The sequence below is a fragment of the Strigops habroptila genome, chromosome 12 (assembly GCF_004027225.2).
Source record: "Strigops habroptila isolate Jane chromosome 12, bStrHab1.2.pri, whole genome shotgun sequence".
NCBI lineage: Eukaryota > Metazoa > Chordata > Aves > Psittaciformes > Psittacidae > Strigops > Strigops habroptila.
In genome coordinates, this window is record NC_044288.2 from 7,049,779 (window position 1) to 7,061,004 (window position 11,226).

General features: G+C 52.4%; 1 protein-coding gene across 4 annotated transcripts in view; it reads right to left on the reverse strand.

Annotated features, from left to right (window-relative positions):
* The window catches only part of ADGRB2 (adhesion G protein-coupled receptor B2), a 99,942-nt gene that overhangs the window by 84,188 nt on the left and 4,528 nt on the right, over positions 1-11,226 (reverse strand). The window contains exon 2 of one of the 4 annotated variants that reach the window (XM_030504513.1): positions 10,852-10,966. The gene's annotated coding sequence lies outside the window, so the exon portion shown is untranslated. Of the gene's footprint in view, positions 1-1,754; positions 5,659-10,851; positions 10,967-11,226 lie in introns of those variants that run through there. The other 3 variants (XM_030504512.1, XM_030504509.1, XM_030504510.1) reach the window with 3 other exon arrangements.

Sequence of the window (11,226 nt, forward strand, 5' to 3'; positions counted from 1 at the left end):
GAAGCCAAGAAATTAGCAACATCCAAGCAGAAGCATATGTTTATATGCATAACAGTGAATCATCTTCAAATAGTTAACTGCACATGGGAAAACAAAGGGAAAAACACCCTCATCCTTCCTGCTTTGGACAAATATTAGGGATCAGGCTGAAACATGAACAGTGGGGTCTATCTCGTGGAGGGTCACTTCTTTTGGAGTGACAATCAGAGACCAGATGTACAAACTCTTCCCATTGTACCACATGCACTTTTAACACCATGGGTTAAGAATCAAGCACCACAGAGGTCTACATTTTCCACCATCACCTCGCCACATCTTCCTCCTCGAGCATGGGAAAAGGCAGGCCTCAGGCCCTCTCACGCCGGGGCTGGCTCAAATGAACTCTTGTTTATCTAAGGCACTGCCAGGCAGCCTATTCCCCATGTCCTCACTTCAACGGTGCCTTTCCAACCTCACTCTTTCACTGGCAAAAACAGGTCACCATCTGCTCTCCCTCCTGACTCTGGCGCCTGCCTCTGCAGGAGATAAAAGAGCGACTCTGCAAAGAGCCTTCCCTGTGGCACGCTGGGGAGTTCAGAGATTCAGTCTCCAAACTAGATGACCAACAAGGACACCAGGCACAGGGATGATGCCTGTCACAAGGAAGCCCACAGGCTATGAAATAATGACCAGGAGCGTCTGCCACATTCATCAACATGCCCCCAGGAGACAGGAGATCTACGATTTCTGCCTGGAAGGAATTCAACCTGCTCCACTTCCAGCTTTTATTTTCCATCCTAAAGTCCACAGTGACCTGCTCCTGGCGTACAGACACAAAGCACTTGAGCAGCCAGGTGACAGGCACAGACAAGGCCTCCAGCCCCAACAGGCTCAGTGATCACCAGCCTCTGAAGGAGAAACCAGGAGGTTTAAACATGCAGAAAGGTTGCAAAAACAAGGGCCGGAGAAAAGCTGCCTTCCCTCTCAGGAGCCTCAAAGGCCTTGCTCAGTCCTGCTGCTCTCCCTGCCATACCCTGGGCAGGGCAGGCAGGTCCAGGCTGGCGCCTTTCCACCTCCTGCTGCTTCCCTGACAGCCCTTCCGGGGGAAGGAAGCTGTTCCTAAACCCTTTCCTTGCTTCACAGAGCAAGCCTGTCTCTCACCTAGTGCCTATTTCACTGTGTCAAGGTCCCCAACAATGATATGTTGGGGTCTCATTCACAGGAGGGACTTGAATCTGCATCACAGACAAGTGCCTGATGCTCTTGGCTACGTGGAGTCAGACAACTGCTCTTGTTCATGGAGATAAGACTTCAGAGTGCTGGGTTTGACCTCAAAGCACCACTGCCTGCTCTTCCTGAGAGTGGGAAAAACACCAAACAAGAAAAGCCAAAGGTCAGCAATGCACATGGGTTGCATCATGTGTGACTGATGAACCAAAGGACCCTCTTTGTCCCTGGACAAAAAGGAATAGAGATCACAACCTCAAGGGTCTGCTCACAGGTGTCTCATCCCCTGCTCAGCCCTGCAGGGTCCTTCAGCTGTACCCTATGGAAGACAGCAGCCTATGGACCTGCTGACAGGCAGCGGAGCTGTGCAGGGCACAACGCTCTCTCTCTCTTCCCTTTAGGACAGGACATAAACAGTGACAGCCCCCACGATGGAAAGAGCTGCTCCCAGTGCCATCACCCAGTGCTGCAAGCCCAGCTCCCCAGACCTCCTCCAGCCACACTTTGCTGCCTCGAGCCTCAGCCAACGTTCCCCAGACCAACACCACGTCCCTGGGCCAACCTGAACCTGTGCCGCCGGGAGCCAGCCGGGGCAGGAGCCCGTCCACGCGCCGTGGTGAAGCCATTCACTGCCGCCCGCTCCTGAGGCAGGAGCCCGCCCTCCTCACGGCGCCACTCGCCTCCATCCCAGCGTGTCACGCTAGTTGCCATGGCGATGGACCGTTTGGAGGAAGGTTTATTATCAGTCTATTGAATAAAACCTGGGATGAAATTTTGTTTTCTCCCCGCTAATGTAAAATGTCATGGATCTGTTTCCTGACCCTGCTGTATTTATAGATTATCCAGGCCAGCTTTCACAGCATCTTTTCTACCCCTGCCGAGGGGATCTGATATACACCCCCCCCCCCCCGTGTCTGAATCCCCATTACCAACTTGCCCAAGCCCTCGGTAAAGCACAGAGAGCAGTATCCTGGAACAAAGCTCATCTGGACACTTCCCGAAGGGTCAAGAAACGTGCAAACTGTTGTTAATTCCATAGCAATCAGCTCTCTCCTTTCCTACAGATCAGGGGTCCCTGAGATGAATCCTGCAGCGCGCAGAGCACACGCTGAGCTCTTCCACGTGCTCAACAGTACTGCAGAGCTACAAGACATCCAGTACCGCATGAATTAGGCCCTCAGGCTGAGTATCAGAAATGCAGAGCAGCAGGTTTATGAGTCAGTCCCAGGAATGTGAGAAAACTGGGGAGGAAACAGCTAAACAAATTGCAGATTTCTTTCTTTTTAAGCTCTCTGTGTTGCAGTGCCAGGGACCCTTCCCACGCAGGCCAGTTCCCCTCCTTCCCCCTGCATCAAAAGCTCTGAAAAACGTGTTCCCATCACGCTCTCAGGCTGCTGCACTCTCCAGCGTGTCCTCTGAAGTACAAGAATGTGACTTGAGAAACACTCCAGTGTTTTTAACAAGTTTTTAAAAGTCACTTGGAAAGTGACAGGGAACAGGGAAAGCGGAGAGCTGCAGCACTGTGCAGGGACACGGGCGAGTTGGTCTCCTCTCTCCCAGGATAGGAGATTCCCGGAAACACAGGTTAGCCTGAAAAATCCTATTTTGCTGCAGCCCAGTGAGCCCTGCCTTGGCCAAGAGCCCTGCCTGGAAACGCAAGGAGAGCGTCATAAAATCCTCAGGTTTCATCCCTGCAGCGCTTCGCAAGCTTTGCAAAGCATTCCACTGGAGCACACAGAAGCAGCCTGGCCTGCCTTGGATGGGGCTTGGGAAGCACAGCCCACACTTTGGGAAGGGTGGTGCATGTGCTGGGGTGGAGTGGGCTCACAGCCTGGCCATGGCAATGCCAGGGCCACCGCTGGCACGGCACACACATGCCTTCCCCCATGCCAGAACTGAGGGGATGGGGAGCAGAGCAGGGGAGCAGCAGCTTGTTGAGCCACAGCACATCACACCCTCCCCATCCCTGCTCCGGGAGCCTGGGCACGTGCGGCTCCATATGGCACAGAGCAGGAGAACCGCTCCACCAGGACACAGTGAGACATCGCTCCTGATCCGCTTCCACCCCCTGGGATGACTCAGTCCCTGTCTCTCCCAGCGCCGTCGGGATAAATCTCAGGGTACAGCACCACAGGAATCTGCTCTTCACTCCTTGGCAAGGCAAAGGCAGGTGCTCTACCAGATGGCTGAACATTAAGGATGTATCCAGCATCAAAACCAAAGGTGTCTGAGCCCACAGGCCTCTCAAAATGATATACACCATTCTGGACCATAACCAAGAAGGGAAGTTATTCATGGAACTTGCTCTTTTTCAGCCAGGAACCCGCCTATGCTGGGCTCTGCCACCCCTACATCCACCTCACTCCTCTTAGTTAGCAAAGACATCCCACTAAGGGATGTAGAGACCTCGAGGGTCCGGACCGTCATGCTCAGCCAGGTGACAAATGCATCCTGTCTCCCTCTGGGATTGTGTTCAGATTGTGTGAGGCAGACAGCAGATGGGGAAGTCAGGGAACCGGGAATAGCAGCTCCAGCGCTGGTAATCACAAAATATAGCTGTGGAATTCAGACAGGCTGGGATGGCACCAGCGTGCAGGGGATGGACTGTATTTCTAATTACACTCTAAGTCTAAAGGCAACAGAGGCAGCCAAGCTGAAGCACCTTTTGATCCTCCACACAGCTCCCATGGCTCCTAAGGGGAGGTTTACAAAGCTGGAGGCTTGGAGGAGTCAGCACGCTGCAGTCATGAGGAGGCAGCCTCCGAAACCTCTCCTCTAGCATCAATGATGTTCGGCTCTCGGGCCACCCCAGGATGATCTCACCAACACAGGAAAGAGCTGATGCCATTTTAACAGGGAAATCCTGCACTTTGCAGGCTTCTGTGAGGAGCAACTGAGGGTCCCACTGCCCCAACTGCTGGGAATTACTCTTGCTCCCAGATGAGGTTCCCAAAGAGCCCTGCCATGCATAGCCTGGCACTGGCAGAGCATCTCACCCCAGCCCACAACCAGATCCCCACAGGCATCAGGGCCATGGCGTTGGTACATCATTGTGAGCAACGGGACAGGGAGATGCCCGACTGTGCAGCCCCCACTCTGCAGAACGAAGAGCCAGAGCTTCTCATGAGAGTAAGTGATGTGGAGCCCCAGGGCTGCTCATACTGAGATTATAGTGCAGATTTAGAAGGTCACTGTCCTCAGCATCACTGTCTGCCCTTGAAACATCCCTGTCAAGGGAACAAGGATCATCTCCTGCCTGCGTTCTGCCAAGGAATCTATCTAAAATCCCTTCTTTCTCTCACACCAAATGCAAAACACACATTAAATCAACACCCCTGGTGTTTTATGACCCTCTTTCTCACTATAGCTGGAGACATGCCCCCAGCCTTCAGCTCCCAGCGCCTTTCTCATCTGTTTTCTGCCTCAGCTACACAGCAAACATGAGGGAGACTCAAGCTTAGAATCAGGTTTTATGAAGCGCAGAGATCTGACATAACAATGGAAACATGGGGACAGGACAGGATTGGGAAGGCAGTGCTGCAGAGCCCCACACAGACACATGGCCCTGCCAGTCTCCAGCTGGGAAATCACTTTCTGAGGCTGGAAATATTTCTTCCACTTCTCATGGGAGGTCCTGAGAAGGAATAGATTTAATGCTGCTCCATTTCTACCTCATATTGATCACATATTGGTGTTCTGGAGCAGCACAGAGCTCTCATCAATTAGGACAACGTTCCCTGCTGCATTAAGCCCTGCAGATGTAAGCCAGAAACCCTCAAGGGCTGACTAAAAGAGCAATTGCTTTCTGTATTATTGCATTTTCAATATAAGACTGATCTCTAAGAGGTTACATCTATTCCCATCATCAAAAATGGCTCACTGGACAAACGACAGCCCCAGTGTCAGTCAGCAAGAGCACCGCAGGGATATCTGCAAATAATCCCAGGAAAATGGGACAGGGCAGCAGGGAGGCGTTGGTTTGCCATAAGGAGGGAAGGGAGAGAAGAGGCCCCTCTCCAGGGAGCTGCCAGACTCCAAGTTACAAAGCACAGGATAAAAACAGCCAGATAATTCCTGAAGAGATGTCAAGAGATGATGGACCAAAGGAAGCTCTTGCATCCTGTGCTGCATGACTGGCTCCCATCTAAGAGCATCTCCCAAAGAACCCACTCCCATCTCATGCCAAAGTTCAGACTGGGGAAGCTGGTTCACACAGTGCTCAGGAGGCCTCCATCTGCCTGGATCAACCATTTCCCATCTCCTGAGATCTTGCAGGCTTATTGCAAGGAGTAAAAGGCCCAGGAAAGGGAAGGATGTAACTGGTGTAAGCAGAGATGGTGCTTTTGCAGGAGAGGGTGCAGACAGCCAGAGCCGCTGGGGAATGGCTGAGACATTCCCGCCTTGTCTCACAGCTCGCTGTTACCACCTTGGTGCCAGCACAGACCACAGCTCTGCTGAAGGCAAAGATTCCCCAACACCAGGCTAGTGGCTCTCACGCCTCCTGCCCGCTCCTCCTGCAGAGCAGGGGTGCACACAGGGCTCAAATGCTGGAAAAGATGGGCAGCCATCCCTTCCATCTGTCAGGGACATCGTAATCCCCTGTGGCACTGCACCGTCACTGTCCAAATCCTCTCTCCCACCCAAATCATTCCCACTTGGCTTCGGTTTGGAAGCAGGACCCAAGCTGAGGCCATTAAGGACATCAAGACAAGAGCTGCAAAGGGCAGCAGAGCTCACAGCCCCCTGCAGCATCCAGCCAAGATTTTGTGCCTGGCACCCAAAAGCTGGTGCTTCAAAGGAAAGGAAAAAGCTCCCTGCTCACGTGGGCTGCTCCACATGTTGCTTCCAAATGAACATGTTTCCAGAGCTCCAAGAGCCGAGCTGGAAGAGGCAGGAGGCAGCAGGGTTGAAATCTGCTGGGGTGATTGCTGATACCTTCATCTACTGAGGCAAGCACACAGATCGCAGGCACAAATAAACCTGCTCCTTGCTGTCTAGCTGAGAGGCATTTCTGTTATGCTACAGCAACTGCTTCCTGTAATCAATTCACTGCTGAGGCCATGAGACAACAGATCATGTATTTTCCCCAAAACAAGGAGCTGATTTCAATTGATCTGAAGGTGGAAACAGCCTCCTGTTATCACAGAGAGGCCAAGAGCCCAGGAATTGCCAGGGACCCTTTGGAGCTCTCCTGCTCAGGGCCAGTTTTCTCTAGCCCACACGTTTCTCAACCAAGGAGGAGCTGGCAGCAAGCACTGCTGCCAGAGGGAAAGCTGGCCCAGGAACCTGCTGAGTGAGCAGAGCCCTGACTGGGTGCGAGGGAAAGCGCAAGTGTGCTGCAGGATGCCCGTGCCGAAGCCCAGATCCATTTGTATTCCACAGGATCCTCTCCTCTGCCTGTTTGCACAACAGCCGATGGGGTCCCCCGCAGAAGCCGAGGCTGGGATAAATGCTCAGAGCTTGCTCTGCTCTGCTCCTGTTTGAGCTCCTGCTGAGGACGGGTTTGCCACAGAGCAGGTTTGTTAGGCTGCAGTGAGCAGAGTCTTCCCGAGGCTCATCATGAGGCAGGGGCTTCATGAGCATCCCTAACGGAGGGCACAGCACTGCTCTGCAGATTGGCAAGCCCAGGGGCTCGGAGGCAGCCGGGCAGCAGCCAACAGCTGGTCATGTCACGATATGATATTGCAGCAGAGCCAGGTACCAGTTTCTTGTCAGAAAAGCTTGACAAAATTGCTTAAGTCCCTCCAGTTTTGAGCTGGTCTGGTTATTTGAACCCAGCCACAATTCTCTGCCACTCAGGACTGGTAATTTCTTCTTCAATTTCTCAGCAATCCCTCTAGAATGGAGCACAGCAGATTTCCCTAATTCACATAATCAGCACCATTTGCCTCATGAATGACAGAAGGACCACCTGAGATTAAAAGGAAAGCTGCTGCCCTTTGGGTCTTCCCCCCTCATAAGGCTACACCACATTTCTGCTTTTAGCCTCCTGCCTCAAAAGGCGTGCAGAGTTTCAATCCTCTGCCCAGCAAATGAACGGTAGATGCAGAACCTCTCAAAGAGCAGAAATTCTATTCCCTTCCTAGGCTGTTAGACACCAGGGATAATTGATACATGACTCCATGAGAGAAAGAAATAAACCATTCTTCCTTCTGGAGGCCCCTTCTGCCTCCGAGGTTCAGCGCCGGGTAGCCTTTGACCTTGAGTCCTTGCATTAATGCCTGCACAGCCAGAACGGGGCTATCGCACACGCACTCGGCTCATCTCCTGGGGTTTCACTTTCTTCTGCCCCTGAATAATGGCAGCTTTGTCCTCTGGTAAATGAAGGAGCAGCCAGTTTATTGCAGGCCCAGCTTGTCCTCAAAGATAAACCCAGTGAAAAATGTCACCTGCTGATGCGATCCGCCCCATGTGCTACTTTAGCAGCTGCTCCATCCCAAACACCCATTATCACCAAACAGGTGGAATAATGGAAGTGTATACAGCACACATGCATAAACATGAGAGCTGGAGAGCATTTAGTCTCTCAGCCCTGCAGGCCTGGCTTAGAGAGCTGCTTTGTTTAGCAGCAACAACAGCCTGGATTCACAACGAAGCTCTGTCACTGCCCCGTTGGCACTGCAGCATCCAGAGGCAGAAATCCCTCCCCTGCAGACCACCAAGCTCAGGGTACACAGCAGGACCCTCAGCAGCAATGGGGTCAGCAGGGAAGTGCCCTGGCAGCACAGTGGAGCTGCCCTGGTTGTCACTCCAGAGGAGTTTAATGCATGTCTGCACTGAGAAACTCTGGTGCTGTATCAGTTATTACTGATATATCATGATTGTATTATCACTATCAGTCATTACACAGCTGCAGGGCTGGGAAAGGCAGAAAAGTGCAAACCAGCTGCCCAGAACTGCCTCCCATCCCAACTATCACTAGTAGACTCAGCTCTGTGAGCACCAGAATTAATCTAAAGCCATTTCCAAGCAAAAGTAAATAGTTTAATTCTGCTGCCCTTTGGCAACCCTGCTTTGATTTCTTACCACAGTCCTGAAATAAATTCGAAGGTTTGGATTCAGCTTCGCAGAACACGAACAGGAAAGCCATATGACAAATCACCTTTGCAGGCACGAGGGGTTCACCTGGGACAGTGTTATTACCTAGTAACCAGGAAGCAACCGCAGGTTATCAGCATCACATCAGCTTTTGCCAGCGCAGCTTTCCCCTGTGATGTGAGTGTGTGGGAGCCTCTCATTACTCCTGGGTGAAGCAGCTCCAGCAGCCTCTCCCGTGGGGTGATGTTAAAGGAGTCATAGCAGCAGCAGCTCCCGCAGCCCTCCCGGGGTGTTTAAATTTACTGTCATCATTAAGGACAAAGACGCAGATGTCAAATGGAGGCATCCTGTAATGGATTTAAGGCAAGCTGGAGAGGAGCTCACTGAAATGCAGAGCATTCGTCTTGCTTTAAGTAATTACCCTTGTAGGCAGAACAGCACTACCAAAAGCAAGGCTGCTGTAATTCCCTGTCACCTTCCTCCTGACCCATTCTCCTATTTAAAATTTCTGGCTAGCTTTACAGAACGGGCAAGCACGGCTGGCTCATTAACCAGGGTACAAAGAGTAACTACAGCAGGTTGGGATGGAGTCCACACAGTAATCAAAACAAGGCTTTGTAGTTAGCACTGAATTCCTGCTGTCTCAATTACGTTTGTGGAGCCGCCCTGCGCCACACACTGCCGTGGCGAGGCTCCTCTGTGCGGTGCTGCTGCCGAGCAGTTTCCTTGACAACATCTGCTTTTAAATAGAACCTCTTTTTCTCCTTGCCCCGCTCCATGGCTGCGAGACGAGGCCTGACTTTGAATCCTGACTGCAAAGACGCCATGAGTAGCAGTCTTCCAATACCAAAAGGGGCCTGCAAGAAACCTGGAGAAGGGCTTAGGACAAGGACCTGTAGGGACAGGACAAGGGGAATGGCTTTAACCTGCCAGAGGGGAGATTGAGATGAGCTCTGAGGCAGAAGCTCTTCCCTGTGAGGGTGCTGAGGCGCTGGCACAGGGTGCCCAGAGAAGCTGTGGCTGCCCCATCCCTGGCAGTGTTCAAGGCCAGGTTGGACACAGGGGCTTGGAGCAACCTGCTCTAGTGGAAGGTGTCCCTGCCCGTGGCAGGGGGTTGGAACTGGATGAGCTTTAAGGTCCCTTCCAACCCAGACCAGGCTGGTCTTCTGGGGTTCCTTGAGTACAAATTAGCATTCCACAAAAAGGAACACCACAGATGCCAAGTGTGCATCTGTGCAATGCAAGGTGCTGGTCCCACACAGCTTGCAGTGGCAGAGGAGCTAAAGTAAGTCGGGAAGCTAGTGATTATCATGAAGTTGTGCATCACGCAGTTCTTCCTCTAGGTTTTTCCTGCTACCCTGGCAACACTGTGTTACCCTTCATCCTGTTTTCGGCGTGTAGGGAGAAAGAGAGAAATCTGTGGCTTACACCCACCCCAGCACGAGCTGCTCCAGCCCAGGTCGCACAGCCAGTGCTCTGCAGTACAACACATTCCAGCTGCCTCCTCCAAAGCACCAGCCAGCCCCTCTGTTCCCAGGGAGCCCATCAAATCTGCAGTTTATCTCCCCAGTGCCTGGGGCTGACAGCAGGAAACCCACTGACTCACTCACTGCCCCCCAGCAACAGAAACACAAAGGCGCGGCTCATTATTAGGAGTAGTCAAAGATCTTCCAGCAAGGCAGATGCTCGCCTCCCTGCCAAATGTGGGAACGGTAGGATTGAAGTTCCATCATAGCTCTCAAAGAAGCAAGAGGCTTTTTTGCCTGCACTCCAAGCACAGGCAGCAAGGCTGAGCAGCAGCAAGGGTTAGATGTCAACAAGCTGCTGCGACTTTAACATTTCCCCCTCAACCCCACGCAGCTCCAGCCTGATGGGTCCCACTGCCCTTTTCTCTAGGAAAATTTCTTACTTCAGTCCTAAAGCCATTTCTATTCTGCACAAGAATGTCCTCTTCCCTTTTATTGTTGGAAATTGAAACTTGGAATTGAAATGGCAATAAATCACAAAATAGCACGAGCCTCGCCTGCACGCAGAGTCACCCACAGCGAAAAGCACCCCAAGCACTAAATCCAGTCAATTGGAATAACCAGCTCAGCCAGCCTGCGCCACCCAGCACGCCCATGATCCAGCAGCCCTCTGGATAACAACAAGTACAACAAACAGAAACAAAACAGTAGCCCAGGAGGGTCAGGAGCTCCACACGCACACAGCCTTGCCAAAGACAACCCAAGGGCTTGATGAGTATTATTACAGCCGAGGGCCCATGCTGTGCTCTCCATTCTCTGCACAAGCTTGCAGATGTTCCCAGCGCGTGCCTGCAGCTCCGCTGGGAGCAGGGGGCCTTTCACAACCTCCCACCCTCCAACTCTCGGCATGTGCATCCCCTCAGGGTGCTTGTCAGCGAGGGAATTGTCTCAGTGAAGGACTCCAGGCATCAGCATTCAGCCCAGCTTCTCAGCAAAGTGGCTTCAGGAACCACAGAGGACATCCCACATCTAGGGACCAGATTCCTGCTCTCTGTTGGCTTTGTGCAACCCTAAAAGAGTCGCACTATTACTCCAGTGCTTTTGGTTTCCCTTGCTGGACAGAGCCAAAGCAATTCCTTACCTGGTTCATTTCCCTCCTTGAGCTCGCCTCGTCCATCCACAGATTTGCATCAGGGATTTTCCTCTGGCGCTGGCTCCCGGCATCCCTCGTTTGTCTCCATCTACAGAGTTAAGCCCTGTAAGAAAGGACACAGACATAGCCCTCAAACTCCAGCTCTCCTGCAGCTGCTCCAGCAGCCTCTAAACCTCACCCAGTTGTTCCACCAAGAGGCAAGCTCCTTGCCAGTCACACCACAGCCCTCCCAAAGTGCTGTTACCTGATACCAACCACAGCCCCCAAATGAGGGTCTGCCCAGTGCTCCAGAAAGCCCAGGGAGGGGATCTCCTGTCCTGAGCGGTCCAACAGCTTTGTCAGCCCATAACTTCACGACAGCAC